General features: G+C 51.6%; 1 long non-coding RNA gene across 2 annotated transcripts in view; it reads right to left on the bottom strand.

Moving 5' to 3' along the window:
* Positions 1-1,738, bottom strand: part of LOC107033372 (uncharacterized) — a 28,953-nt gene extending 27,215 nt beyond the window's left edge. Inside the window, exons 1-2 of one of the 2 annotated variants that reach the window (XR_012074679.1) lie at positions 1,671-1,738; positions 694-871 (exon numbers count right to left, since the gene is read on the bottom strand). This is a non-coding gene — a long non-coding RNA (uncharacterized lncRNA). Of the gene's footprint in view, positions 1-693; positions 872-1,588 lie in introns of both variants that reach the window. The other variant, XR_012074678.1, reaches the window with a different exon arrangement.
* Positions 1,739-26,583: the final 24,845 nt, after the last annotated feature.

Below are 26,583 nucleotides of genomic sequence, written 5' to 3'. Positions count from 1 at the left end.
TTATAAGGACCCTAATCATTGGATTAGGGCTACCCTAATGATCTTGTTTTAACTTTATCACATCTGCAAAGACCCTATTTCCAAATAAGGTCCTATTCACAAGTTAGGACTTTTGCTGGAGTTGGGGGTGAGGGGGGCACAATTCAACCCCTAACAGTGTCTAATGTCATCACCATCACAAAGAATTAGTGTTAAAAAGCAAACACCAAAATGCATGATCAGCAAGATATACCTGTTCTCGTGTGGGTGGTAGTCTGTTTTGACACGACAAAGGTGGTGATGGGGGAGATCAGGGGTAGTGTGTGCTTAGCATGCACGAGGTCCTGGGGTCAATTCCCAGTACCTCCATTAAAAATAAATAAACCTAATTACCATTAATCCCCCCAAAAAACCAAACAAAAAAAAGGCAGTGACAGATTTGCAAGAACCTGGGAGAGTCAAAGACTGAGGTCCCGCTTGGCGCTTCTCAAACAACAGTGCATACATGAATCACCTGGGGTCTTGTCAAGATGCAGACCCTTGTCAATAGGCCTGTGGCAGCCTGACATTCTGCATTTCTGGCAAGCGCCCAAGTGATGCCTCTGCTGCTGGCCCATGGACCACACTGTGAAGAGCAAGGGTCTGATGAATTGCCACCATACGGGCCTCTGTCCTGCCCAAGCTCCAGCACTGGTCACTTCTGAAGAGACTTACCTTCTTCCTCCTATGACCTTCATGATTTTGAGAGCCAGGCTGGTAGGCTTCAAGCACGTTACTTCCCGCTTAGGTGGTCCCAGTTTCCCTTTCTAACCCATCCCTCACAAGGCACGCCGACTTTTCTTAGCCTTCCCATTAGTATTCCAGTGGACGGCCTCACCAACGGTGACACGCACTGGGAGAGCAGAGAGGAAAACTTAGTTGAAAGGAGGACTGCAAACCTGTCAGAGCACAAAACACACACATTCAGCCAAAAGACCCCCATTCCTGGACCCCATCCAGACTCGTCCCCTTATTATTTTTGTTCGCTTTCCTCCTTAACTAGATCTTGCCTGAAAACAGCCTGGGAGTTGCTAAGGTAACGCTTTAGAGTCTCCCCCGACACATCATTGTTTAATTCCAGCAGCGGCAGCCGAAGGAATTTGCTATTTGTTTAAGAGATGAAAGCCACAAACTTCCACACATTCATCTCCAGTTTCAATCCCCTCCAACTGTATGGCCCAGTCAGAGCGGAACACATTGGGTGGAGTGGGCTCATGGGACCCAACAAAACAGTGGGTGCTTCAGAATGGTCCTCATCACCCAAAGACAGAGGGCGCCGGGATTTCTCTTGACGGGGCACCCAGCGGAGGGGGCTTGGGGGCATAACTGTCTTTGCTGAGGGTCTGAGGCAGGAATGGTTGGAGGGCAAAGCCTCTGCGTCATGTTTCCTCCCAGCCTCAGATCTGGAAATCACACTTTACCCAGCGCCTCAGTTGCACAGATCCTGACTCTAGGTAGGGTACCGCAGAACCCATGAGCAGCACACCTAAACCGTACGAAAACACACGGATGGGGTTCAGGGCGCGGAAGTGTTTCAGGAATGCATACAGTCCCCTTTAACAAGCTTTACCAGGAAACCATTGTGGCCTGCGGGCCTGCGAGATGGGTCCTGGGGACACAGGGTGCACCGCCCTGGACTTGCAGCCTCTCACCAGCAGGAGCGCACTGATCTGACTCTGCTCTGCCGCCACTAACGGATTTCTCTCCGTCCTTGCTTTTCTCTCTGCGTCATCTACTTCTCTCACGGACAACCAACCAGCTCCCGCTCTGCGTCGCATCCAAACTCCCTAAGCAGACGATTTTGATTGGTTCAGGTATCACAAGCTCTTGGACTAAGCTAGCGCATAGGACAGCTGGCCAGCCAATAGAGACGCAGTCCCCAGGTCAGGTGCTCTCCCTTGGTCCAATCATCTGTGGCCCACGTGCTGCAGCTCGTGGGGTGCAGCCTGGCGTCTTTAAAGGGAGCTGCAGCTGTGGCGTTTCTTCCGAGGTCTGTTTATCCATTTAGTGTGAATTACGAGATAAAGTGGTGGTTTCAGAAGAGTTCTGAGGCGAAAGCAAGATGTCTAATGAGGAAGCATGGTTGAATTTTGTGGTATAATGTGGTGTATATAATCTCTCCTCCGTCATCCTCTGGAGACTTTGGTGAAATGTACACTGCTCACCAATGCTTCTGGTGTTGGATTTGTGCTTTTGAGGGTTGGTAGTGCTGACTCTGATCTCCAGGAAGACGCCGGCTTAGAGCAGAAGCTGCCCCTGGGGGCCCAGCCACAGCCTGTTACCTACAGAAAAAACTTAAGAAGTTTGGCAGTGAATGGAAGGAGAAAATAGGATCCGTTTAGTGAAATAGCAGGATCATCTGTGCAACAACCGAGAGAGACCTATGCAGAGATATCAAGGAGACAGGGATAAACACACAGGCGTGTACACACACATGGACAGACAGTGAGAGACAGATCAAGATCTCCTGGAGTCATGTACCCAGAGAGATATGTACAGGGAGACGCAACACACATGGGGGCACACTCACAGCCAGTGAAACAAGCAGAGCTCTGAAGAGTGCTTGCGCCTCAAGTGTAGTGGAAGTGAACACTGCATACAGGAGGGTGAGGTTGTCTAGCACAAAAGGAAGAAAAGAACCATCTTTCTGGGTGTTCAGGTTGTTACGGTAAAGTAGTTGTCAGAAGTCATCTTCAGGAGAGGAGACGGTGAGTGCTATGGCTAGGTGATTTGATATAATCCCTTTTCATAGGAAAATATATGTCTCAAAGTTGAAAAGCAAAAAACAAAAAAGCAGGTGTAGCCAGGATTTTGGAGAACTTGCTAAAATTCATATGAGTTCTAACTGTCTGTTTAGTCTATGGCCCTAGCTCTCAGAAGGGACCCCCACCCCACCCCACCCTCCTCTGGGAACAGTGTGATGATACCTTCAGTGGCTGGAGAAATGGCTAGTCTGATTGGGGAGCCCACTGTTGTACAGAGGTGTTACTGAATACACATTTGTGTGCCCAACGCACAGTGAGGCCAAACAAATGGAAAAGTTGGAATTTGGAGCAGAGAATGGTTTATTGCAGGGCCAAGAAAGGAGAACGGGTGGTTCGTACCTCCAAAACCTGAACTCTCTGGTTTTGGGTGAGAAATTTTTATAGGCAAAATTTGGGGTGAGGGCTGCAGGGTGTGTTACTTCCTTCTGATTGGCTAGTATGGAAGTAACCGGGCAGGTGTTCCAGGAATCTTGGGCTCAGCCTGAAGTTACCATCTTCCCAGTGGGTGGGGCCTTAGTTCCTGTAGAAGAACTCAAATATATTGTTATGTATGTTCTGTGGGGAGGCATCAGGACCTTTCCCCTATTTCTAGACTGCTCTTCCTTTGTTTCTGCATTCCCTCACTTCCCTGATTAGCAACTGTTTGAATCTGCCCTTTGAACATAGGGAAGGTCTAGGAGGCTGAAGGAAGCTGATTCCCTACAAACAAGAAACGGGGACACAGAAAGGATTTGTACCCGGGAGAGCCCCACAGGGTCCTGCTCAGTTTCAGAGGAGTGGCTGTCCTCTGCCTGTGATTCTCACCGGGCAGCCGCCACATGTGGGTTGAGACCATGAAGGATTTGGATACTGGATTCAGAACCTGAACAGCTGAAGTAGGGAAAAGGATGAGTTGTTCTTGTGGTAAGATGTGGAGCTCACATTTAGACTGTCATGTCTGGGAGGGACCTTGGATGTCTTCCTGTCTGATCCTTTGATTTTTCAGAGGCAAAAATTGAAGCTGAGTTTAAATGATTTGCCTGAGGTCATGCAGTGAGTTAGTGGTGGCCAGACAGACTCATTTACCAATGGCTGCTGCCCTTAACTTAAGTCAGTTTTCTTTTTACCTCTTGGAGGAAGATCAGGTCTGGGGGAGGGCTGGTGGGGACAAAACCGGACAACAGGTCCGAGGGTCTCTGCTTGGGGCTGGATGAGAAGGTATCGGGGAACTGTCAAAGAAGTTTCTGCTTCATTTTATCTGCAGGATCTCCCCTCATTTGGGAACCTGCCCCTTGATAAAGGTTTCATTTTGATCACAAAGGAGATACGATGATTCAAATGCTTCAGAGCATAGGTGATCTGGAGTCCTGGAATCAGGGAAGGAGTGAGCTGAGGAAGTCAACTGATGGTAAGCCAGGGCAGGCTGGGGCATCAGTCTCAGCATGAAGGTCCCCTGTCACTCTTCTCCACCACCTGCTTTGTGAATCAGTTGATTTGGATGCAGCATGGCCGCTGGTGGGGGAAAGGTGCCAGTTCAGCGAGGGAACGAAAGGACGCAGATCTCAAATTGGAGGGATCTTGTTCACAGCAACTGCCAGTGCCCTGCTGGACAGAGAGGTATGTGGATCTGAAATTACCAGCCAAAGGGGCCTTCCGGCTAATCTCTTGATGGACCCTGGCCATGGTGTCCCTGTCTCTTATGAATGCTGTGCTTACACTGAACATGGCCTTGATGCAGGAAAAACGGATGTGGGGTATGAGGAACCCCTGGGACATGCCCCTCCAAGTGTGGGTCCTTGGCTTCACGCAGGAAAGAATTCAAGAGCGAGCCACAGTTGAGTAAAGTCAGGTTTACGTAGAGAGATCCATACTGCGTAGAGTGTAGGCTGTTTCAGAAGGCAAGAGAAAGCCATGAGGTGTGGGGGGTGGGAGCTCAGGTTAAAGTAGATACACACTCCATACAGAGAGTGCGGGGTGTCTCTGAAGACGATGGAGAGAGAGGCGGCCACGAGGTGTTGTCGGTTTTTATGGGCTGGCTGGTAGCTTCATATGCTAATAAGTGGAAGGACCAATCTAACTAACTACCCTGGGGAAGGGGCTGGGATTCCCAGGAAGTTGGCTATTTCCCATTCTTTGACCTTTTGTGGCTAGCCTTGGAACTGTCATGGTGCCTGTGAGCATGTTATTTACCATGCTGTTATGTTACAATGAGCATATAATGAAGCTCGAGGAAGTCAAATCTCCCACCATCTTGAGCCTCAAGTCCTCCTGGGGACTGAATCCTCCAACACCTTGATGTTAATTGTTGTGTTGTTTCTTGAATGGCTGTGCCCTGCCCCCTTCCTGTCTCAGTGTAACTGTTCCCTTTGGTGCCCTCACCACTCCAGGGATGGAAACTGGGAGGACAAAGGCCAAACTCTTCAGCAAGTTGAGAGATGGGAGGAATGAGATATCAGGTCCGCAGTGGTTGGGCTTGAGGTCCTGCAGAGCCGTCAGGACCCAGGCGTCCTGGCTCTCAGTTGTCTCTACCAGCATACAGGTGCCTTTGATGCTCCCCCGGAACCCTGAGAGTACTGGGGAACAGCTCTTCTCAGAAAGGGGCATCACACTGACATCACTGATGACCTGGGGCCGGGACTGGGGCCAGAGGTGAGAGAGGGAGATGCCGTGAAGGAGTAAAAGAAAACCAGTCTCCCCCGCAGTACCCCCTACACCCGAAGGACTCAGTTGGTCATTGAGATGGGAAAACAGCCTCCGAATTCTTTCTGCTCTGCTAGGATCTTCCTTTTGAATGCAGAGGAGAGACTGAGAGCTCTCTGCAGAGGCAAACGTGGATCTCCATCTCAATGCCCAGAGACAAAGGCCAAAAAATGCGAGGAATTTCTAAAGCGCCTCCTTCAAACAGCGTCTCCCCCACCCTGTGGCTCAGCTCCCTGGGCACTGAGAATGGGAATGGCGGCTTTCTTCTCCTGGCCTGCTGCCCACTCGCTAAAAGCTTGAATCTGAGGAGAAATGAAATCAGGAATCTCTCTGCTCAGCCTCCTGCTCTTGTGCTCATGTGGGAAGATAGTTCTGTGAACCCAGGTGGTAGAGTGGCCTGGGGCGTGGACATGGCGGGGACCGTTTCCCCTGGCAGATGCTGCCGTGATGGCCACTCCAGGGGGCGGATGCACCCCACCCACTCCCGGCAGTGGGAACATTTTCACTTTCTGGCCTTCAGGAGGACCCCTCACTTGGCTCAGGTTCTTTTTCCTTCCCCTTTGGAGGCTGAACAAAAGGGAATAAGCTTCCAGGATGTTATGGGAGTAAAGAGAAACTGAGGGAGAGCCTGTAGAGTTCTCATTTTGAGACATCTTTGAGACACAGAGTGACACTCAGTGTTCTGGGAGCTTTAGCAGTGCGGGCTACCGTCTGCCAGGCCTCACTTCCTCTTTAGGTAACACTGACCTCCCCTCCCTTCTCTGCAGGATGCTGGGTTCTTTGGGGGTCACTGGGATCCTTCAGAAGTTGGGATAAAAGAAAGAAATGACAACCCGTAGATAAAACTGTTGGAGGAGGGGTTGGTAGTGGTAACAGTTGGATTACAAACTTGTATAGGACCCCTCCAGTTATCACCTACAATATAAGGGAAATTACTTTGCTCATTGCTTTCCTTAACCTGCCAACTTAGTAGACTTGCCCTGGACTCTCCTTGCTCCCTGCTGGCTGCCAGAATCATGCCATTGTCAACTTTAAAACCCACAGCAGTGCCCTCTGGCCACTCTGTCCGGCCCTGGGGTGGGGTGGGGTATGTCTTGGTGTGGCACTCAAGAGCCCCCTCTTCCCAGCCTCTACAACTCACTACCCTCTGTCCTGTAACCTGGCTGCCCTTGCCCCTCATTGGTCCCACTCATCCCCCTGAACAGTGTTTTCTCCTCCTTGATTCTTATCCCATCCAATACGGAGGACGCCTCCTATCCTTCCATGCTCCATTTCAATTTGGCATTTCACAAACTCCCTGCTCCTTCTTCACTGCTAACACATGCACCCAGGACGGTCTTCAGACCAGCCCCCCCGCCGCCCCGCCCCGTGTTGGGCAGGTCCGGCCTCCGGGCCCTGCGCGCTCTGCCACGCAGGTAGTTGCTTAGCCTTGGGGAAGTGATGGGCTTTTTGAGCCTTTGTTCTCATCTATGAAGTGAGTAAATGATTACCCACCTTCTAGGTCTTCACGATGCTCGTGTGAGATTAGGGCATCATAGTAAGCTCTCAACGAACGTCTCCCCTCTTCCCCTGCAGCCCCTCAGTTCTGCTGTGTTCAGTCGGCATTGCATGGATCCTAGCTTTGGCTTTGGAACTGTTTTTGGGAACTCAAGTGTATGTTGGTGTCGACTGAAATAAATGTACAACCTAGAAGTTGAGAGTTATGTTTTATTCAGTGGACTGGAGCCGGGATGACAGCCTCTCAGATTGCTCTGAGGGACTGCTTCAAAGAGGTGGGGGAGGAGCTAGAATATATTGGAGTTTTACAACAAAGACCAGGTAGTTGGAACATTAAAAGATTACTAGTTAACTAAAGAAAACCAGGCATCTCAAGTTAAAGAATTTAGTGCTTTTCTATGTATGGGAGGAAGCAAACATTTGGGCTCATTGAATTCATTCCTTTGACAAGCATCTAGCTATCTAGGGCCAGCATCCCGTCCTTTCTTATTCTGAGTCCCCTCAGAGTGTGCCATTGTGAGTGGCTGCAGGGGCTGGGCTGCAGGCTTGTCTTCACTAGGGGGTGGCGGCAGCAGCTGATGACTTGATGGCTTTAGCATTCTTTGTTTACTGATACGGCTTGCAGTATTTTTCTTTCACATTGGTTTCAAATGATTCATAACCTCCTTGAGGTCAGGGTAGACCCTTCCTCAGTGGTTCTCAAAGTGAGTGACCACGGCCTCTGGGGACTTGTTACAAACACAGATGCCCAGACCCTGCCTGCATACTAATAAACCACTGACTGGAGGCGTGCCTGGCAATCTGTGTTGTCACAAGCCCTCCAGATAATTCTGATGCCTGTTCCAGTTTGAGAACCACTGTATGAATGCTCCAAGTTTGTGTGCCCAGTGTACAGTGAGGCCCACCGAAACAGTCAGAGTTTGAAGCAGAGACACGATTACTGCAAAGGCAGCTCATGCTCAAAAGACCCGAACTCCATTATGGGTTTCAGGGAAGAGTTTTTAAAGGCAAAATTGGGGTGAAGGCTGCATGGTGTGTGACTTTCTTCACATTGGTCGGTGGTGAGGTAACAGGGTGCTGTTCCAGGAATCTCAATCATCAGACTTCTGGTTCCAACCAGTCTGGGATCCACTGCTTGTGCTCTGCCTGAAACTACCCTCCTCCACCTGGGTGGGGGCCTTAGTTCCTGTAGAAGAACTCAGGTATTTGTATCAGATTGTTCTGCATATCCCTTGAGGAGGGAGGAACCAGGACCCTGCCCATCCCTGCACTATTGTTTCTTGATTGTCTTTGTTTCTACATTCCTTCACTCCCCGAATTGGTAATGGTTGAATCTGCCCTTTTAGAATTTGAGAAGGTCTAGGAGGTTGAAACAAACAAGAAATGGGATGCAAAAAAGCTTTTGTACCCTGGAGGGCCCCCAGGCTCCACTCGGCTTCAGTAATATAGGATTCACCACGCGGGGTGAGCTTCAATCAGCTGTCTCCCTAACTGATATGGTTCCGGACGGCAGCCCCATTCCTCAGAACTGACTGGCTCTATTCAGTCGGTAGGGGTAGGTGTCTTGCAGACTGCAGTTTTTTTCCCTTTGCTCTTTGGAAGAGGGAAAAAGGAAGTTTCTGTATGCCTGGTTGTACCTGTCCTCTCATTGACGTGCCATGGCCTCCAGGAGCTTGGATGGCTGTTGCCAGAGGTATGGGCTCCCCAAAGGCCCACTGGCCGGCATGCACTCCTGGGCCCTGCTGCCCTGAGTCCCCATCAGGATTTCCCAGAAGGCAGCTGGCAGGCAGAGGGAGGGAACCCAGGCAGCGTGTGCTTAGCCTCTGTGGAACTGAGGGGAAGATGCACCCTGCACCCTGGGAAGCTTTCCGCACGGAGCAGGGACTGCCTGTGTGGCCACGGAGGGCCAGCCTGGCATGAATGGAGACCTTGTATGGAGGACCTCACTGGAGCTGGGAGCCACAACACAGGGGCTTTTCACGAGCAGCTTTGCAACAGAGGCAGCATTGAGCATGACGGATGGCTCTCGGGCAGACGTAGGGTCTGGTGGACGCGTGGCATCGGTGGAACAACATTGCTGCTCCTCCTGACCCTGTCCTGGCCTGGGTGGGATGGGGTGGGGGCTATTAGAGGTCTCTTTTCGGAGGGGAGGATGCCAAGAATCATATTGTCCATAGTTTAATGGACAGTGTTCAAGGCCACAGCACCAGGACAGGATGGGAGTGAAGTGGTCAATGTGTGCAGGGAGTCAGCTGGCATGCGGACAGGAATGGGTTAAAGACTGCTGCTGGGAGACAGCGCCACTGGGGCCTGTGCTCCAGGGAAAGGGAGGATGCCAGATGCACTCTATCTGTCCAAGGGGCATAGAAGGAATCCCAGTGTGCCCTCCAAGGGGTCAGTGAGAGGGAAGGAAGATGTGCAACCTGGCTAGGGAGTGCGTGGGGGCTACAAGTAAGGGACAGCTGACAGCTGCCCAGGAGTAATCAGGACAGGGGTGAAAATGGGGTGGGGGGACGTGGTGGGTTTAATGCTTCCAAAGGAAATGGGTCTCCCTCCCCATATATAGACATACCGTCTCTCTGTCCACCTACAGCTGACCCTCACTCAACTGGGAGATTCATAAGTCAGTTCACCTTGGATTCCTCTCCTCTTGGCTCCTGTCTCCTTTTTTACAGTGACCAACTGTCCCGGGTTACTCAGGACCAAAGGATTACCAAAGGATTTCCAGGGATGTGGGACTTTCAGTGCTAAAACGAGGACAGTTTGCCCCCTACCTCTACCTTTGACACCTGCTACTGCATTTGAATCTTGTACTTATTTCCTATCCCTTCTCCCCAGAAATTTGATAATCTGATGCAGAATAAAAACAAAAGGGGATAGGCCTTTTTTGCCCCTCGAAATCATGGTTAGTGGTATACTGAATGAGGATGGGGTAGATTGGTGAAGCCTTTGGTTAAAATAAAATGGGGAAGCAAGTTAACGGATGATGGTCTATTTAGTACACATGAGATTGAGTGGTGGGGAGAGGGTATGGCTCAGTGGTAGAGTGTGAGCTTAGCATGCATGATGGTCCTGGGTTCAATCCCCAGTCCCTCCACTAAATAAATAAATAAATAAACCTAATTACCCTCTTCCAAAAGAACCAAAAATACTTAAAAAAAAGAGAGAGAGAGATTGAGGGGAATGGCTGTGCTCCCTCCATTTTCACTCCTGTGGACACACTTATCCTCTCTTTGTTCCTTTGTAAGGACTCTTCCCCTCTGCTTGGCAGGCCCCACCAGCCCTCAAAATGGCCCAGGTTGCATGATGTGGCCTCCTTTGTGCTCCCAACATCATATGTAACATGTCTGTCCATCCATACGTATGTATGTGCACGTGTACATGTGGGCCTGGCTCTCTTCAAGCCCACCTCCTTATCTGCTCCAGTAGAATGTGATCCTCTTAAAGGAAGGATGGTTTTAGTTTTCTGTATCCACTGCTACATGGAAGATTCCATAAATGTTTGCTGATAAGTGAACAAATAAGAAAATTATTCCTGTCCAGGTGAGAGAATTTGGGAAGACTTCATGGACAAAGAAGCCTGAAAGGTTGACTTGGATACTGCGAGGTAGAGAGAGCAGCGGCCTCCTGGGATGGAGCTGTGTGACACCAGGTAGAGCCACGGCCCATTTCTTCTGCCTCCCCGCCTTCCCCTGTGATGGAAGCTGCCCTGTGACCATCCCCCTCCATGTCTGCTCTCTCAGGGCTGTCACTGTCAGACAGTGGTGACTCACCGATCCCTGGGGTTCAGTTTTTTCCTGAGCTCATTGACAGGCAGGCCCAGGAGAGTTGGGGAGCAGTCCTGGAGGCCTCACATGCTGAGTCCTCTCAAAATGACAGCTGCCTTGGGGTGGTAGTGGTGGGCGGAGAGGCGTGGGGGGGCACTTGATTTCCAAGAAAAATGCTTTTGTGTTTTCACTCTTCCATCAGAAACAAACAAATGATTCCAGCCAGGTCATCTTGGGGGACTGGTGGGTCATGTTCAGCCATCACTCTGGGGGGGCGCCCATTTCTGTCCTTCAGAGGCCTCCCTTGGGGCCCCACCCAGGCCTCTGATGCAGCCAGCAGACTCTCACAAGCTCACAGGATCAGGGCAAGAGGCCTCCTGGATAAAAGCCTGGAGGCAGAGGGGACAAACTCAAAGTGAGCCCCAGGAAAGCAGCCGCTCTTGGTCTCTCTGACAGGGCTCAGCCGACCAGAGCAGGCTGAGGCTCCCCTCCCCGCCCCCAGCCCCCACACTCTGTGAACCAGTTTCTCTCTTCCTTTTCCCCATCCTTCTTTCTCTGCCCCAGCCGGCAGTCTGCATGTTAGCCCAGGAGAAGATGATGTGGGTGGATGAAACTTCCCTAACTACCCCAGCAACCCCATGACCCTGCTTCATTTTTCTTTGTGGTACTTATTCCCACCTGAAATTGATCACCTGTTTTGTGCTTGTTTCCCAGACTTGAATGGAATGAGGGCAGAGACTAGGGCATTCTCTGCTGTGCCCTAGCACTTACACCAGTGCCTGGTGCGTCACAGTCAATAAGTGAGGGGACGAGGCCAGGTGAATAAGGTCCCGTGCCCCTGGCTCTGGTGACTTAGCGCTGGGCAGGGCCCAGGCTCTGTTTGGAAGGTTCCTGGACAGAGCTGGGGGCCTGGGGCCGGGGCTGCAGCTCCGCAACCATTTCGCCTCCCCCCGGGAGTCACGGAAGCAGGCTTCGGGGTAAAGGGGCAGCAGCAGCCTTTTCAAGCAGAGACCCACAGACCCTCTTGCCACGCTCTTGGCATTTTCTCTTGAGTCCAGCTCCACCAATGCCTATGCTCCTTTGGTCCGGGGCACTGAGTTCATTTCTCCATCTGTCCTCCAGCCCGGCCTTTGGTGGCAGGGCTCCTCTGCTGACATGCTGGCCAGTCCCAGGAGGGACCTGGGACCCTGTGCTAACGCTCTTATTTGCAGCAGGACAGGCTGAGGCCCAGACAGGTGTGATCACATTGTCTGTCATTGACAGAGCTGAGAGTTCACTCATTTATTTATTACTGGACACATATTTATTGAGTCCCTACTATATGCCAGGACTGTCGAAGACGTTTGAGGTACATCATTGTACAAAACAACAGGACAATGACATCAATGTAACAGAATTAACAACTAAAACAACTACCACTTGTTAATCTTTTACGTTGAAACAAGTATTCTGCTAAGTGCTTTGTTTATGTTATTTCATTTAATCCTTCCAACAAACCTACAAAGTCAGTCTTCCTTTTTCAAGTGAAAGCCACTCTGCAAATGGGACCCTGACTCCAAGCCCTGTGCTTATGGCTACTGGGCTACATCTCGGTTTCCTAAGTTAGAAGACTTTTGTCTTAACTCCTAGTCCAGGAGTATTTCTGCTTTGCTATTCTGTCTCTCAGATTTCCTCTTAGTTTTTTTCTCTATCTGAAGATCATTTGTTGTTTAAAGGTCAAAGTTTGTATCCTGCAAAGTCTTAAGTCTGCATATGATCCAGTTGTTTCCTAGGGTCTAGGGTGGGTTTAATGCTTCCAAAGGAAATGGGTCTCCCTCCCCATATATAGACATACCGTCTCTCTGTCCACCTACAGCTGACCCTCACTCAACTGGGAGATTCATAAGTCAGTTCTAGGGAACAGTCTAGGGAACATTGCAAAATTACAGAGGAGACAGGGAAAGAGAGATGACCCCAGGTGCTAGTCACCCTGGAACATGAAGAACAGAGGGTGGTCTTTTCTATGGGTCCATAATTCAAAAAAAGAAAAAAAGTTAAAATGCGCTTATGCTTTCTAGGAGTGGGATAGAGGTAAACTAAACAGGACCCATATCTGTAAGAAGCAAAAAGCCTAATGTCTCACTGTGAACAGTGATACATTTGCAAGGCAGAGACAGTAAGATCCTTCTTTGCCTTCTCTTCCTAGACACATAGCAAGACTACGTTTCCCTGACACCCTTGCAGCTAGGTTTGGGCCGCAGGAGTCCCAGCCAACGGGATGTGGGCAGAAGTGATGTGGTATTTCCATGCTCCTTCCTCTTAGATCGTATTTAAGGTAATAGCCACCAAATTGGAGGTAGCCTAGAAGTGACAAGTAGAACCCCTCGACACTCATTAGGCTATGAGTGATATTTATGGTTTGGCATAGCCTACCTATCTGGACAAAGAGCAAAATTTAGCAACCAGCACCCCCACCCGCAGGGGCTTTCCATAAGTCACCTCATTACCCTAATGAAAGACACCTTTAATGCTCTCTTCAGCTAGGATATCCTAAGCTCTGTGGCAGGAATGAGAATCAAAAACATACTATTATTATAAATTACAGGATCACAAAAGATATTAAGAATGTAAAGGAATCCCCAAACCAAAAAGTTTGAGAAGCACTGCAAAGGGCACATAACGCAGGTAGCTGGTTAAGACTGTTTGAATTGCTGAAAGGCCAAGGAGAGGGTGGTGAGGAAGAAGGGTGGCTTCACAGTGAGCTGCTACTGCCCTAGAGACTAGAGGGACAAGGTGTTCCAGTGGCCATGAGCCAGAGCTTCCTTTTGGGCCATGCATCGTAAAGAAAGACCATCTGGCCGAACCAGAGCACAGAGTCAGGGATGCCTAGTGGGAACTGGAGTCTTGTCAGGGACTGTAAGCAGATAGGGCAGGGGATCTTCAGAGAAAGAGTACCAGGCATGTCTTTCTTGACATAAGAGAAGCCATATTTGGCCTAAGTCATTTTGTGATCTAAGCCCGGCCATAGTGCTTGCCCTTGAACAAGTCTCAATAATTAATGATCTTAAAGGAACAAAAGAAGGCAGGAACGAAACTGTTACCGGCAAGATAAGTAACAATAGCAAAGATAAAGTATCAGTTGTAAGGACTCCCAGTTCTGTTTCAGTGGTAAAGATTAGCCTAAAGAGCTTAACCACCAGGCCAACAGGAACACGAGGGATGATGATGTTGACGTTTTCTGACCCTCCTGACTTAACCAACTAAAGCTTGGACCCTGTTGACCTTTGCCCCAATTCTATGCTGAATCCTCTGCCTAAGCCCCTTCATGAATATGCCTGTATCCTTGGCTTAAAACTTCCCCAATTGTGCTGTTTGGAGAGACACTGCTTTGGGAAAGATCCCTGGTGTTTTCCTTACTTGCTGCAAGTAATAAATCCTTCCTTATCCCCATCTCTGGCTTGGTTGTATCTTTCAACACCTACCAAGAGGTCAATCCAGTTTTTCAGGTGACAGAGCTGCCTGATGGGAGCTGAAAATAATAAGGCACAGTCCCTGCTGGAGACCCCACCCAGAGCAGAGAGAAAGGGAGAGAAAGATGCCTTGGTTTCTTTCTTTCTCTTGTCATGTTCTCTAGACAACCGGCTCTGGAAGTTCTTAACAGACCTTGGAAAACACAGCTTGCAGGACTCAGTCCCCCTGCAGTACAAAGCAGAAAGCAAAGAATGCTACATGTGGATCTGAGAGCAACAGGCACATGCCTGGCTCAGAAAAGGAAGGAGAAAACCCGGGTGTTGGTGTGAGGGAGCCACAGGGATGAGAAGAGTCTGCACATGATGGGAGGTTCTTGTCCTGGTGTGAGGGAAGGGAACAGAGTACAGGAAGACAGAGGCAAACCCAGTCTGGGTGGAGATAAGGGCATCAGAGGGAGATGGTGGACTCTTCACAGAATGCTGGCCTTGAGATAAGGGCCCCTGGATCTAGAATCTTCCTGTGAAAAGGGCTTAGTAGGACCTGCTCATTGAAACTGGAAACGGAACCTGTTAAAAAACTGTTTGCATAATACTCTTACTTAGGGTCTGTTTCTTTGGGGAGATTGTTGGATTTGGGGCACAGAAAGACCAATATCATCTATCCCAAGGCTAATAATTTTCAAGACTATCTATGCAGCCTAGACCCCTCTCCCATCCCACTATCTGCTAAAGATCTCCACCTGGATGATTAAATGTCTATTCTTCCTCATGGCCTGGAAATTCTTATTCACCCTTCAGGTCTCTCCTGAAATGAAGTCCTTCCCCAGTTCCTAGACTCGACTCCCATAGGAAAGGCTTTATTGTCATTAGCTGTTTAATGTCTGTTTCCTTCATCAACTTAAATAGAAAGGTGGGGGTGGGGTGTTAATAGCTTAGTGCTAGAGCACGTGCTTAGCATGCAGAAGGTCCTGGATTCTATTTCCAGTACCTCCATTAAAAAAATAGATAGACAAGGAGGTAAACTGAGACAGGCCCAAATGACAAAAGTTGAGTTTGTTCAATTCAGGAATAGCAGAGGAGTCGCAACTTACAAAATGCCTATCGTAGTAAGCTACAGGCAGGCAGTGGAGGGGGTCTAGCAACTTTATATGCAAGGAGCACAAAGGGGCAGTCCAGCCAGGATCCCAGCAGCAAGTTCATTGGCTGGAGGATGGGGAGAGATTCTTAGCGGATGCTCATTGGTCAGGAGATCAGTCTCAGTCTTCTGTAAATCAGGTGTTTAAGGGAAACCAGTCTCCTAGTTAAGTCCCGCCTTTCTGAGGGCGCATGCGCGAGATTCCACTTCCTGTCCTCGGGTTCCATTTTAGTTGGAAAGTGTCTCACACGTTCTCGAAAGTAGCGGCATCTCTGCCGCAGGCTTCTAGCGCAGTACCTGGTGCAAGGTAGGTGCTTAGTAAACGTTTGGTGAGGGAACGAATGGCTGATTGTTGTAGGGAGATGTGGATGTCGGGGTGCATCCGCATCCTCGAGGTTCGCATGGAGCAGCGCTGCCCTCCCTCTTCCCTCGAGCCGGGGAGGAGGGGAGCCAGAGAAGAGAACTGTGCTGGCAGCCTCGCTCCCCCAGCGCGTGCCGCTCCCAGACAAGAGCCAGGAGCTGGAGGGTTAGTTTGGCTGTCACGTAGTGGCTGTGAGCTCTCCGGCAAGCCACAAAGCTTTCCTCTGTGTGCCATCTTCTCGTGGACGAAGTAGAGATAGCACCCCCTTTCCAAGGCTGTGGTGGAGGGGAGCATCGATGTTACTGATAGAGAAGCACCGAAGCACAAACTGGAATTCAGAGGCGTCCTGCTCTGAACAATCCTAGCTCTAAGCCCCGGGTGTCCACGGTGATGTCGCCAGCCCTGTTTGTCTCCTCCAGAGAGGAAATGTTAACTGGAAGCACCTGAAGGGAGGCAGCCCTTTGACTGTGCAGCGGGCTAGTCTCCTGGGCGGTGGTAGAGGGACCCTCCAGCAGGTGCAGGGCTGGGGGTGGAGCAGCCCGTCTTCTGCCACCACCCCTACTGTGGGTTGGCACACAGGGCAGGTGATACTGAGGGCGGATCGGGTTAGACCCAGGAATTCTGATTCCCAGATCAACTCTGGTCCTAGGACATGTCCTCCTTCTGCCAATGACAAATGAAAGCTAGATCCTGAGGGGAAAGAGGCCTGGAAATGCCTGCGTCTCTTCCCTGCAGAGACCTAAGCCTAGCCTGAGGATATAAGGACTTCAGGCACTGCTTCTGGTTGAACTTAAGGTTGAACAGGAGGTAGAATGGATGCCCTTAGCCCAGATGAGGACCCTGGCTCGACAGGGAGCAGTGATAGCTAAGCCTTGTTGGGGACGCAGGCAGTGGGTGGTGGCCTGCCCCACAGCGGCTTCCTGGCTTTTTTTCTCCTGGAGCTGCCAAGGCGCTAAGGAGGGTGCTTCCTGGCTCCAGGCACTGAGGTTGACTCACGGTGGTCTGAGGCGGATGCTTGAGGTTTCAGGGGAAAAACAATCTCACTTCCTCACTTCTCCAGCTGAAGTGCTATGTGACCTTCCTCAGGGGCCATCAGAGCCCACAGAAGCCAGGGAGGCCCCCGCAGGCAGGGGTTGGAGGTGAGGTGGTCCGCAGGAATGCAGGAGCCCCCCACGCCCTAATCCCCAGGGCCTGGGTGGAGGGCGTGGCTGGTACAGGCTAGGACTGCAGGTTCACCACCAAAGCCCCTCTGAAGCCAGGAGGCCAGAGTGTATGAATTATAGGTGAGGGGGCTGAGCCTGGGGGCCCTGGGCCTCACGTCCCTCTCGGGTAGATAAGGACAGATCAAAGGGAACTGCTTGTGGGCCCATCCCTCATTTAGAACAATTTCCAGGCTCCGCCACCCAGTGAGTGGCTGGAGTGACAAGACAGATAATATATATACACGGAGAGCACTTTGTGTTTCCTTTTGAAGTCCTTTGCACGTACATTTTGTGTGTGAATCAGCCTGTATACCTCAGCTGCATAGCCCCCCAGCCCACAGGTGTTGGGTCTCACAGCCTGCATGTCATCCTGTAAGGCTGATTCTGCCTCCTCTGTGGGTGTATCCCATGGAGCAGCCTCTGAGTCTCAGTAAGAGCCCTGGGGGCCTTTGGCCACCCACACCAGGCTTGGGGTCAACCGGCCCTTTGTTACAGCCTCTGATCCAGCCCCTAAGGCCTGGGAGAAGTGCGGACTTTCCTGGGTTTCTGTAGAGGTCACACACCAAGCACTCGGCAACACAGCATCAGAGTTCCATGCCCCGTAGACATCCCGGCCCTCTCCACATCCCTGTTCCCTGGCACTGGGCTGCCATCCCCCTCTTTCCTTCCCTCCTTGTTCAGACTCTAAAAACCCCTCTGCTCTCCAAGGCGACAGGGCCTTTCCCAGATCCTCCCCTCGGGCCTCCTGGGGATTCCCTGTCAGCGTGTAGACAGCAGCTTTCACCCGGCTGACAACCGGAGCTGCTCAGCCGATGACCTGTAGATGGGCATTGTGACTGCCTGCGGTTTCTTAAACCTAGCCGGTGCACCCCTGCCGCTCCACCCCATCGCTGCAGCGGAGAAGAGCTTGAAGAGAGACTGGTTGCGGGTGCCCAAGGTCTTGTGTGCCCTGGCTTTGCTCCTGGGGTGTTTCTGAAGCCCAGGGCTGGGGTCTTTATCCACTCTCAGGATCCGGAAATCCACCCTGCTCCCCACCCCAACAATCTTTCTTCCCTCCAAACAAAGAGCCTTTTTGATCTTTATTACTCTCCTGGAATGTACATGCCAAGTGTCCTGGGTAATAAAAATAAGACTATCCGTAAACATTTAATGAGCACTGGCTATGTTCTAGGTACTATTCTAAGCACTTTATAGTTATTAACTCAGTTAATCTCACTTGGGGAGGTGGCATCTGTCTGGTTGCTTTAATTAGTACAATGATGTCCTCAAAGGCAGGGGCTGGAGTGCCCCGTCTTTGTACCCACCAAATTCCTTGCCCTCCACGGATGTTTGCTGATTGACTCAGTCTGCCCTTGGGTGGACCCATCCCACCCTGGTGACTCACTTTCCCTTTCTCTTCAAAGGGCGCTAAGATTTCCTGCCCTTTCCTTCCTCAGGAGGAATGAGTGATGGGGAGTGACCTGGAGAGGCTTTGGGGCCACCGGATGTTCTTCCTGTGACTTCAGGTAGGATGCTTGACCCATCAGGGGAGGCACTGGCCAGAGGAAGACGTAGGTGGGCTTTCTGAGCGTGAGGGGAGGGGCACCCTGTGTGTGTTCATGGAAGTGGTCTCCGGCTGGTGGACTGCGGACAGTTTAGGTTTTCTTGTTACGCTTTCCTGCATTTCCTACCGTGAGCAAGCATCACTTTTACACTCTCCCCCACCCCCGCCTCCCCCAAAATTCAGGTGTTCATTGAATATTTTGTTGACTCGTGACTTGAGAAAAATTTGAAAGGCTGCGTACACAAGGCTCAGGGCTGGGCTGGCTTTTAGCAGGCATCCATCCTGGTGGTGACCTGTTTTGACCGACCAGTTCTCATGCTGCACATGTTGATAGGTATTTTAATATCTTTTCTCCCCAGAAGTCATAATCTCTTCTTTGCAAAGGAGGAAGAATCTAATCCGGGGCAATTCCCTTCCGCAAGCCAGCAGCTTCCCCATAGCCCCAGTGCTATGCTGTGTTATGTCTTTGCTTCTCCCAGAGTGGCTGCGTGAGGAGGTCCCACCACTTCCCTCCGGGATTACCTGTTTTAACCTCCCAGCCCTTAGAGTTACCAATTTCTCCCTCCAAGTTGGTGTCCACACTCTAGAGCAGAGATCCTCAGCCTTGGTTACACATTTAAAACAAACCGAGGTCTGAGTTGCATCCTGCCCCAGATGCATCAGAACCTCTGAGGGGGAGCCCAGGGCAGGTGTAATTTCTAAGGCTCCCCAGATGCCTCTGATGTGCAGCCAGGGGCTAGGACCGCTGGGGCACCCGGGCAGAAGCAGAGAGGCCCCAGTGTTGACAGAGGGGCTGGCATGGATTTGCTCTTCCTGAGCCAGGCGCTGTGGAGGAGGACACACAGCTGACCACACACACAGATGCCTGCCCTCTAGGGGCTTGTAGTTGAGGAGAAAAGCTAGAACCTATGCGCCAAGAGACAGAAACGCAGAGAATTTTGGCCACTGTGTCCAGCCTGTGCCAATCCAGACAGGGGTGTTGGAATGGCTGAGGAAGTACGTGATCAGATGGCATGAGGATGGAGAATCAGGCTGGTCTTTCTGGTAGGAGTTCTAGGGGCAGTTTTTGGGGGGAGAGTCCCTCTCACTGGTGGAATGACTCTTGTGGTCATTTTCTAAGGGTGTTCTCTGAGGCTCCTTATCTGATGACCCAGGCTCTTTGTAACTCCGGCCCTGGTGGGTGTGGCTGGCCGCTCTTCAGTCAGGGCCCGGGCTCTCCGGGACACCCCGGCAGGACTAGGCTGGGACAGATAAGACCTGTGCTTGTTAGCACAGCTGTTCCCTGCAACACCCAGCGTTGTTTTCGAACCTACGGAAACTTGGGTGCGGAAGTGTGGCTACATCCACCCAACTTCAGAGTTGGGCTTGGTTCCAAATAAAAGGAAATTTAGTCAGTTTTCCCAGACGCAGGGACAAAAATAGAGTTGACGGGAACCTCAAAGGGTCTGCTGGGGTAGCAGTGTTGCACCTACAAAAATCAACTGGCTCTTTGGTCTAGATGCCTCCAATGCCCTGTGCAAACTTGAACTTTCAGCCTCAACAGTTACCCCTGGAATCTGTCCACACAGATTCTTCAGAAACAGTGTTCTAAAGGTGATGTTGTCTTACAAGTAGGTGATTTTGTTCCTTCTGCTGGAAGCAGTCCTTGAGGTTTCTATGTGTTTTCTGATTCTCTCTGGCCAATAAGCTGGATTCTGGGGTTTATGAGGTTCAGATAAACTATCTGCACGGTCAAGGAGATGGTACTGGAGGGGGAAAGGAATTGGATGGCATAACGCATGTTTGGGTAGATTGGACCCCAGGATGATTTGTTCTGCCCAGATTCAACCTGGGGCCTCCCCAGGGGCACTTGTTCTGTCCCAGTGTCCCTAGCAAGATGATGCTGAGCCAGTGTTGACATCACATGTGTCTTTCCTCATATGCTGGAGAGCGTTCTCCTTTCTGCTGTCATTTTACCAACTCAGCGCCGGGCACCTTACACACAGTGCTGGGGTGGGGTGAGGATGGTCTCCAGCTCACCGTGGGCCTTTCGAGGACCCCTAAGGGAGCAGGTGACCCAGCATCCGACACATGGAGACCACACTGCTGGTGAGCAGCAGAACTGGGCCTGAAATTCAGCTCTCCGGGTCCCAGCCCACCCGCCCCCATGAAGTGAGCTGTGGGTGCTTAAATGGCCATGCCCTGTAACTCCAGAAACTCCAGAAATGGGAGACTGTGTAAGCAGGAAGTGTGTAACCAGGGTAGGAGAGGACAGCGTGACTCCCACATCTCCATCCGTTTGTCACGCGCTGTGCTGCATGTGGCCTAGCCGGGCCACAGGTGGGCCTGGGAGGCAACACAAATATCCTCATTGCCCCGGGGAAGGTTCCGAAGAGCACTGGGCCCCTGGTTGGGCTGATGGGAAAAGGGAAGGATGGAAGACAGCAGAGCTGAACTCAATCTTCTTAAAATTAGAAGTGCAGCATGGATGTGGGGGCAGGGCAGGGGGCCAAATTGATCTCTGAACTTTGGTTTACTCATCTGTAAAGTGGGGACAAGAAAAGTACCTACTTCTCAAAGTGTGGGAAAGTGTCAACGAGATGATATTTGCAAAGTGCCCCAAGAGGGCACTGGGCACAGGAAACTCACTAAGGCTGAGAAACCACCTTTCCCTAAGGGCACCTGGCTCTGTCCCTTTGACAGACAGAGCCTGTCCCCCGGGGAAGTGACTTGTCCCTGAGCTTGGCAGTGAGTCAGCACCTGGGGGCCCTGGAGTCTGCATCCCTCCCACCCACTGCAGGCCTGGCGGTCTCCCTGCTGGTGCACTGAGCTCTGCCTTCTGCTGTCTGGCCTGGGGCCCTGCCTCCCCCTATCTTGCTGCCGGAAACCCCGCCCCATTGTCCTCAGCAGCAAGGGCCTGGGGAACCCAGCTGCGTTGGGCTGACGGTCTCCTCCTCTGACTTAGATATCTAAGTTTGGGAGATGCTATCGGCTTCAGGGAAAGGGTGGAGGGTCTGAGCAAGGGCCCCTGCCCTGTACTATCAGGCAGACAGTACTTAGACAAGAGATGTTTAGCTCCCACTCATTGGGAGCTTGGGTGTGAAGCTGGATAAGCCTCGTTAACTCCTTCAGCGCCCTTGGTGCTGTGGGCAGGGAAGGTGGAAGGGTGCCCTTCCCTGGGCCTAGGCGAGCTAACAGCCACTGATACAGGGCTGGGGGAGACGATGGTTTTAGGAGGGATGGTTCTGTTGTTTTAGTTTTGTCCCAGAAAGAAGCTTCTTTGTGGCTGAGCTTTAGTGTCCAACAGATCTGAGTTTAAGTCCAGGCTGTATCATGGGTCAGCTCAGCGAGCTTGGGGAAGTTCCTTCGCTGACAACTGGCCCTCTCATATGTTAAGTGGAGATAAAAATGCTGAGTGCTTGAGGTTATTGTAAGGAATAAAAGATCTGATACACGTAGAGAAGCTTGCAGAGGGCCTGGCCCAAGGAAACTAGCATGATGGTCATTCCTGTGCTGCCGTCTGGTAGGTGGCCTTGTGACAAGAGTGGATAGGAACTCTCTGTACCTCACTCTTTACTAGAAACAGCAGCTCAAATTCTGGTAAGTCAGGTGTGTCATCTTGGCGTGGAAGGAGTAATGCTGCATTCAGTGAATACTTATTTGTTGGAAGCTTACTATGTACCAGACACTGTTCAAGCAGCTTGGGAGACAACATTGAGCGAGACAGCCCCAGTCCCCAGGGTGTTCAGATGTGGTGGGCCTGGGAGGTGAAGGCAGGGGCGAGCACGAGTGGCAGTGAGTGGGTGGGAACAAATAACAGAGATGGGTGCTCCAAAGAAGGCAGAATAAGGGGTTAGACGGCGTCGGGCCGCATAGATGGTATTTTAGATCCGGCCTGGAGGGAACGCCTTTTGAAGGGGTGATCTTTGAGCAACATTTGAATGGAATGAAGGAGTGAGCGGTGAAAACACATGACAGGAGAGCCTTCCAGCCACTGAGAGCAGCAAGCATGGAGGGCCCACGGTAGACACCCAGCTTGGCATGTTCTAGAAAGAGCATGGAGACCCATGCTAGTGGGGTGAAGGGGGCAGGGGGTATAGGTGCCGTGGCCACATTTGGGGCTGGGAAGCTTCTGGCCCCGGGCTGTGACCTCCGTCCCTCTGCCAGTGGCCTGTTGCCCGTGTGTGCGTGCGTGTGCGTGTATGTGTATGTGTAGGGGCATCAGGCAGCAGCAGAAAGCTGACCAGGGTGGACTGCGTATTTGTTTTAATTAGGGTGATGGCTGGCAGCTGTTGCTGGCTCCTTTTTATTTATTTATGTAGTCCCTGATTTCTGATGAAACCTTCTGGTGCTATTTGCTGACGCCGGTGGCAATCTCGAGCTCTGAAAACACAGCGGGGCCCAGCTGCTCCCCTCGGGCCACCCCCGTGTAGGATGCGCTCCCTGGTGTGCGCGAGACCACGGGCAGCCAGGGCAGGGCCCGCCACCTGGTACTGCTCCAAGCGCTGCGTGCCAGCCCAGAGCCCTCATGAGGATCATCCTTCAGGGAGAAGGAAGTCACCTCTGTCCCCAAGTCAAACCTGAGACTTGACTAAACTGCTACTGTCTCGCATCACTTCCTGGGACCGGGTGCTGTGTAGGATACAAACCCAGGTAGTCCTGGATCAGGTGTGCTGGCTGACAGCTGTTCTGATGAGTTTTTACTATTTTAAGTTATCACACCGCTAGAAACAAGGATGAACAAAAGATGTTCTCTGCCCTCAGGGAACATGGCTGGCTGAGGTGGAGTTTTGACAACTGGACAAACCAAGTGCCAAGACATAAAGTGCCCTTCACGCTGCTCCCCTCCACCTCCCTAGGAAACTGTTACAGCATTTGGCTTCCCGAATGTCTCTGTGGAACTTCTGGCCTGCTTCTCCCTCCTGTGAATGTCCCTTCAACTTGAACTCTGCTCCAGGGTCTCTTTGTAAAGCCCCTTACAAAGTCTGGGGACTGTCACGGCCACCAAGGGCCACCATTTTCCAGGCCCAACCCCATGCTACCCAGGCCCTACCCCAGGCTTCTGGGGGCCCCCAGTGACCTCCCAGTGTCCCCTCCCGTTCCAGCTGCAATGAAGTAAGGTGGCCGTGTGCTCTCTCAGCTGTCTAGGGCAAGGAACATGCAGAGAGGGGCTGCCAGGGGGTTCTGGAGAGCCTCGCTGCTCCGTGGTGGGTGGAGTGCCCCAGGAGATTCAGGCCAGGCAGGCCAGGGCGCTGGCTGGGGAGGAGACAGACCCAGCATTTCTGGGATGGGCCTGGGAGGGGAAGAGGGTGGGCAGTGACCAAAAATAGACCTGGATCATCCTGGGGCACCCATGGAAAGTGTGCTGATGTGGAGCAGGGGGACGTAATTTCCCTGATCTCATCCAGCGGCTATTTTCCTCTGCCTCCCCTGGTGCAGGGCCGCCCAGCTGCCCTCTTTGTTGGGTTCAGTTCCTGCTGGGGGCTGCCCCTTTCCCTGCCTGTTATCTCAACCTGAGTCCTGGGGTGCAGGCAGGGTGTGGCTGGACCATCCCCTAAGAGTAGGGACTTACTAGACAGTCCATTCTGGCAGAGGGTGTGTACCAGGGGGTGGCCCCGAACTTCCCTTTCAGACTTTCTCCTTGAACTGGACAATGACTCGCCCAGAACAATTACGTGGTCACAGGGACAGGCGTGGGGCTGACGGCCAGGCCTCTGGGTCATGGGTGGGGCTGCCCTGGGCGGTCAGGAAAGGCGCTCAGAGGGTTGATCCTGATGACTGACTGATAATGACCGATGACATCCTGTGAGGCAGAGCTGGAGGAGGGTGGGGGGGTACAAAAGAAATAGACTCACGGTGGGGGAGGATGGCAAGTCCTGAACCACAGGGCACCCATGGAAAGTGCTCGAAAAGCATCAGGAAGGCAACTTGGTGAGGGGCACACCCTGGGCTCGCGCTCCTATACCTGCCACCTTAGAAGAGAACTTAGATGGCCCTCAGGGTTGAAGGCTCCGCCAGTGCTGCCTCCTTTGGGGTACCTCACCCGCCCCTTGTCGTGCTCTCATAGGATGTGGTTTGTGGGGACCCTGGGGGCAGCCCGCTGTGTATGCACTGGCTCCTCTGAAAGCCTGGGGGCCCCTTGGAATGGGGTCTGGCTTCCTCCTCGGTGCCTCCCTCCCAGCACAGTGTCCTACCTGTGGGCCTGACCATGCCAACCTCCCTTCCTCACACCTGGACTGACAGGAGATCTGATGGTTTGAGAAGCATTTGGGAGATCTGGAATGTTCTGTAGTTGCCACTTGAATGTTGACCAGCTGGGGACTAAGTGTTCGTATAAGCAATATCCTGTTCGTGGGGGTGTATTCCTAGCATCATCCTGAGCTGTAGGCAGACATCTGATGTGGCATGTTCCTGCCGAGAACACCTCCTCAAAACCCCTCTAACCCAACAACTCACGGGACGCGGTGACTCAGGCGTTGCCAGCTGGAGAACTGGGGGTATGTGTGTTTTTGTGCGCAGGGCAGAAGGGTGGGTGGAAAGACCTTCTTTTCTACTAAAATCTCATTTCCTGTGTCTGATGGATTCTGTGGAGGCTCCCGGACCCCCCTCTTCCCAGTTTCTGCCAGGGTTGCTGCAAGCCAGCTGCCCCAGCAAGAGACACTCGGGCCAGCTCGGGACTTTGGCGGCCCTCCTACGCAGAGGGGATGCCAAAACCCCACGTGGGAGAAGAGGAGGAGGAGTGTTCCAGGCCTGCTCAGTTATTAAAGACATCTCAAGATAATGAAGCACAGGGAAGAACAAAGAGACAGAAAAGCAGCAAGATTAAAAAATACCACCCTTTGCGCTTTGACCGGCAGGCCCAGGCAGAGGCATTTGGCGGATATTCAGCTGTTTGGAAGAGGGGATTTCTGGCTGCATCAGGCTGGAGGGTCCTTGGGTGTCCTTGAGGACATAGGAAAGGCCACGAGGGCTTGGATCTGTGGTCCACTGACCCGAAGGGCTGTGTCTCTGATAAGAAGCACCCTGGGTTTGTGGGTGATAATTCTCCCCGATGTCACCCTTGGATCAGAGACTCATTCTCCAAAGTCCATTTTGCTCTTAATATCTATCCATGTGGTTAGACTATCTGTGATTTTATCCTAAACTTTGGGTGCCAATTTGTATAATTGACTCTTCAGAGTGTTGATGACTCCCGTGGTGTTTTCTTTCCTGTTCTTACCTCTTTCTAAGCTTCCTTACTCTGGAATTTGGAGAACCAGCCAGCTGTTACTGTTGATCATAGCATCCTTGTTTGGACAGATAAAAGAAGAAGGAAAGGAAAGAAGGAAGAAGGAGAGAAGGAAGGAAGGAGGGAGGAGAAGAGGAAGGAAGAGAAGAAGGAAAGATATAAATAAGTGAATTTGTGTATTTGATTAAGGGGTCAAGCTGCTTCCCTTCATGCTGGCGGGGGGTTCTAGCTGAGGTGGTATTGGAGAAGTAGGCTTTTTAAGCATTAAGTCCTTTAGAAGAGCTAAATTATGCAGTTATGAATCACCCTTTCTGGCTTTTGGAGGGGCACAGCTGCAAACACGGCTCACAGACGTCAGCCTTCTCAGGCCTCCCTCCTCTGAATGACCATCATCCCCCTACCCCTACATGTGGTCAAGGGATGGGGCGCTGACCCAGGACACAAGACCAAGGAAGTCATTAAGAAAAAAGACCCCCGCTGACCTCCCCTTTGCCAGAGTGATTCCAGATGAAAGAGTGCCCCAGGGACAGGGCCAGACATGATGAGAAATGGTAAAGGCTGGCTTTTAGGGTTTTCTTGGGGTGTCCTGGGGTTTGAGGTTGATGGCAGCTGTCTCTGGAAGGGAGGTGATTTGATGACCTTGATGCCCAAGTCCTTCTGTACAAGGACTGTCATTGAGCCTTAGGATGGCTTTGGGTCACATCTTTCTCTCCTTAACTCAGGAGCTTTTATGGGTGTGGGATAGGGGTCCAATGCAGTCATAGCTGTTGACCTGAATGAGGGAGTAAACTTCATATTTCAAGGTCTTGACTAATGTGACCTTAAACTATTAGAAGGGGAGATGGTGGTGGTCAAGGAGCATGTGGCTCCCCCACCGAGAGGGGGCGATGGTCTTACTACCCCAGGGCATGGGGTTCAGAGGTGCTGGAGGTAAAGCCCCTGGGAGCGTGAGGAAGGGCT

The sequence above is a fragment of the Vicugna pacos genome, chromosome 7 (genome assembly GCF_048564905.1).
Source record: "Vicugna pacos chromosome 7, VicPac4, whole genome shotgun sequence".
Lineage (NCBI taxonomy): Eukaryota > Metazoa > Chordata > Mammalia > Artiodactyla > Camelidae > Vicugna > Vicugna pacos.
Note: the sequence above shows the minus strand (reverse complement) of the source record. Positions and strands in the feature narration are given on the sequence as shown.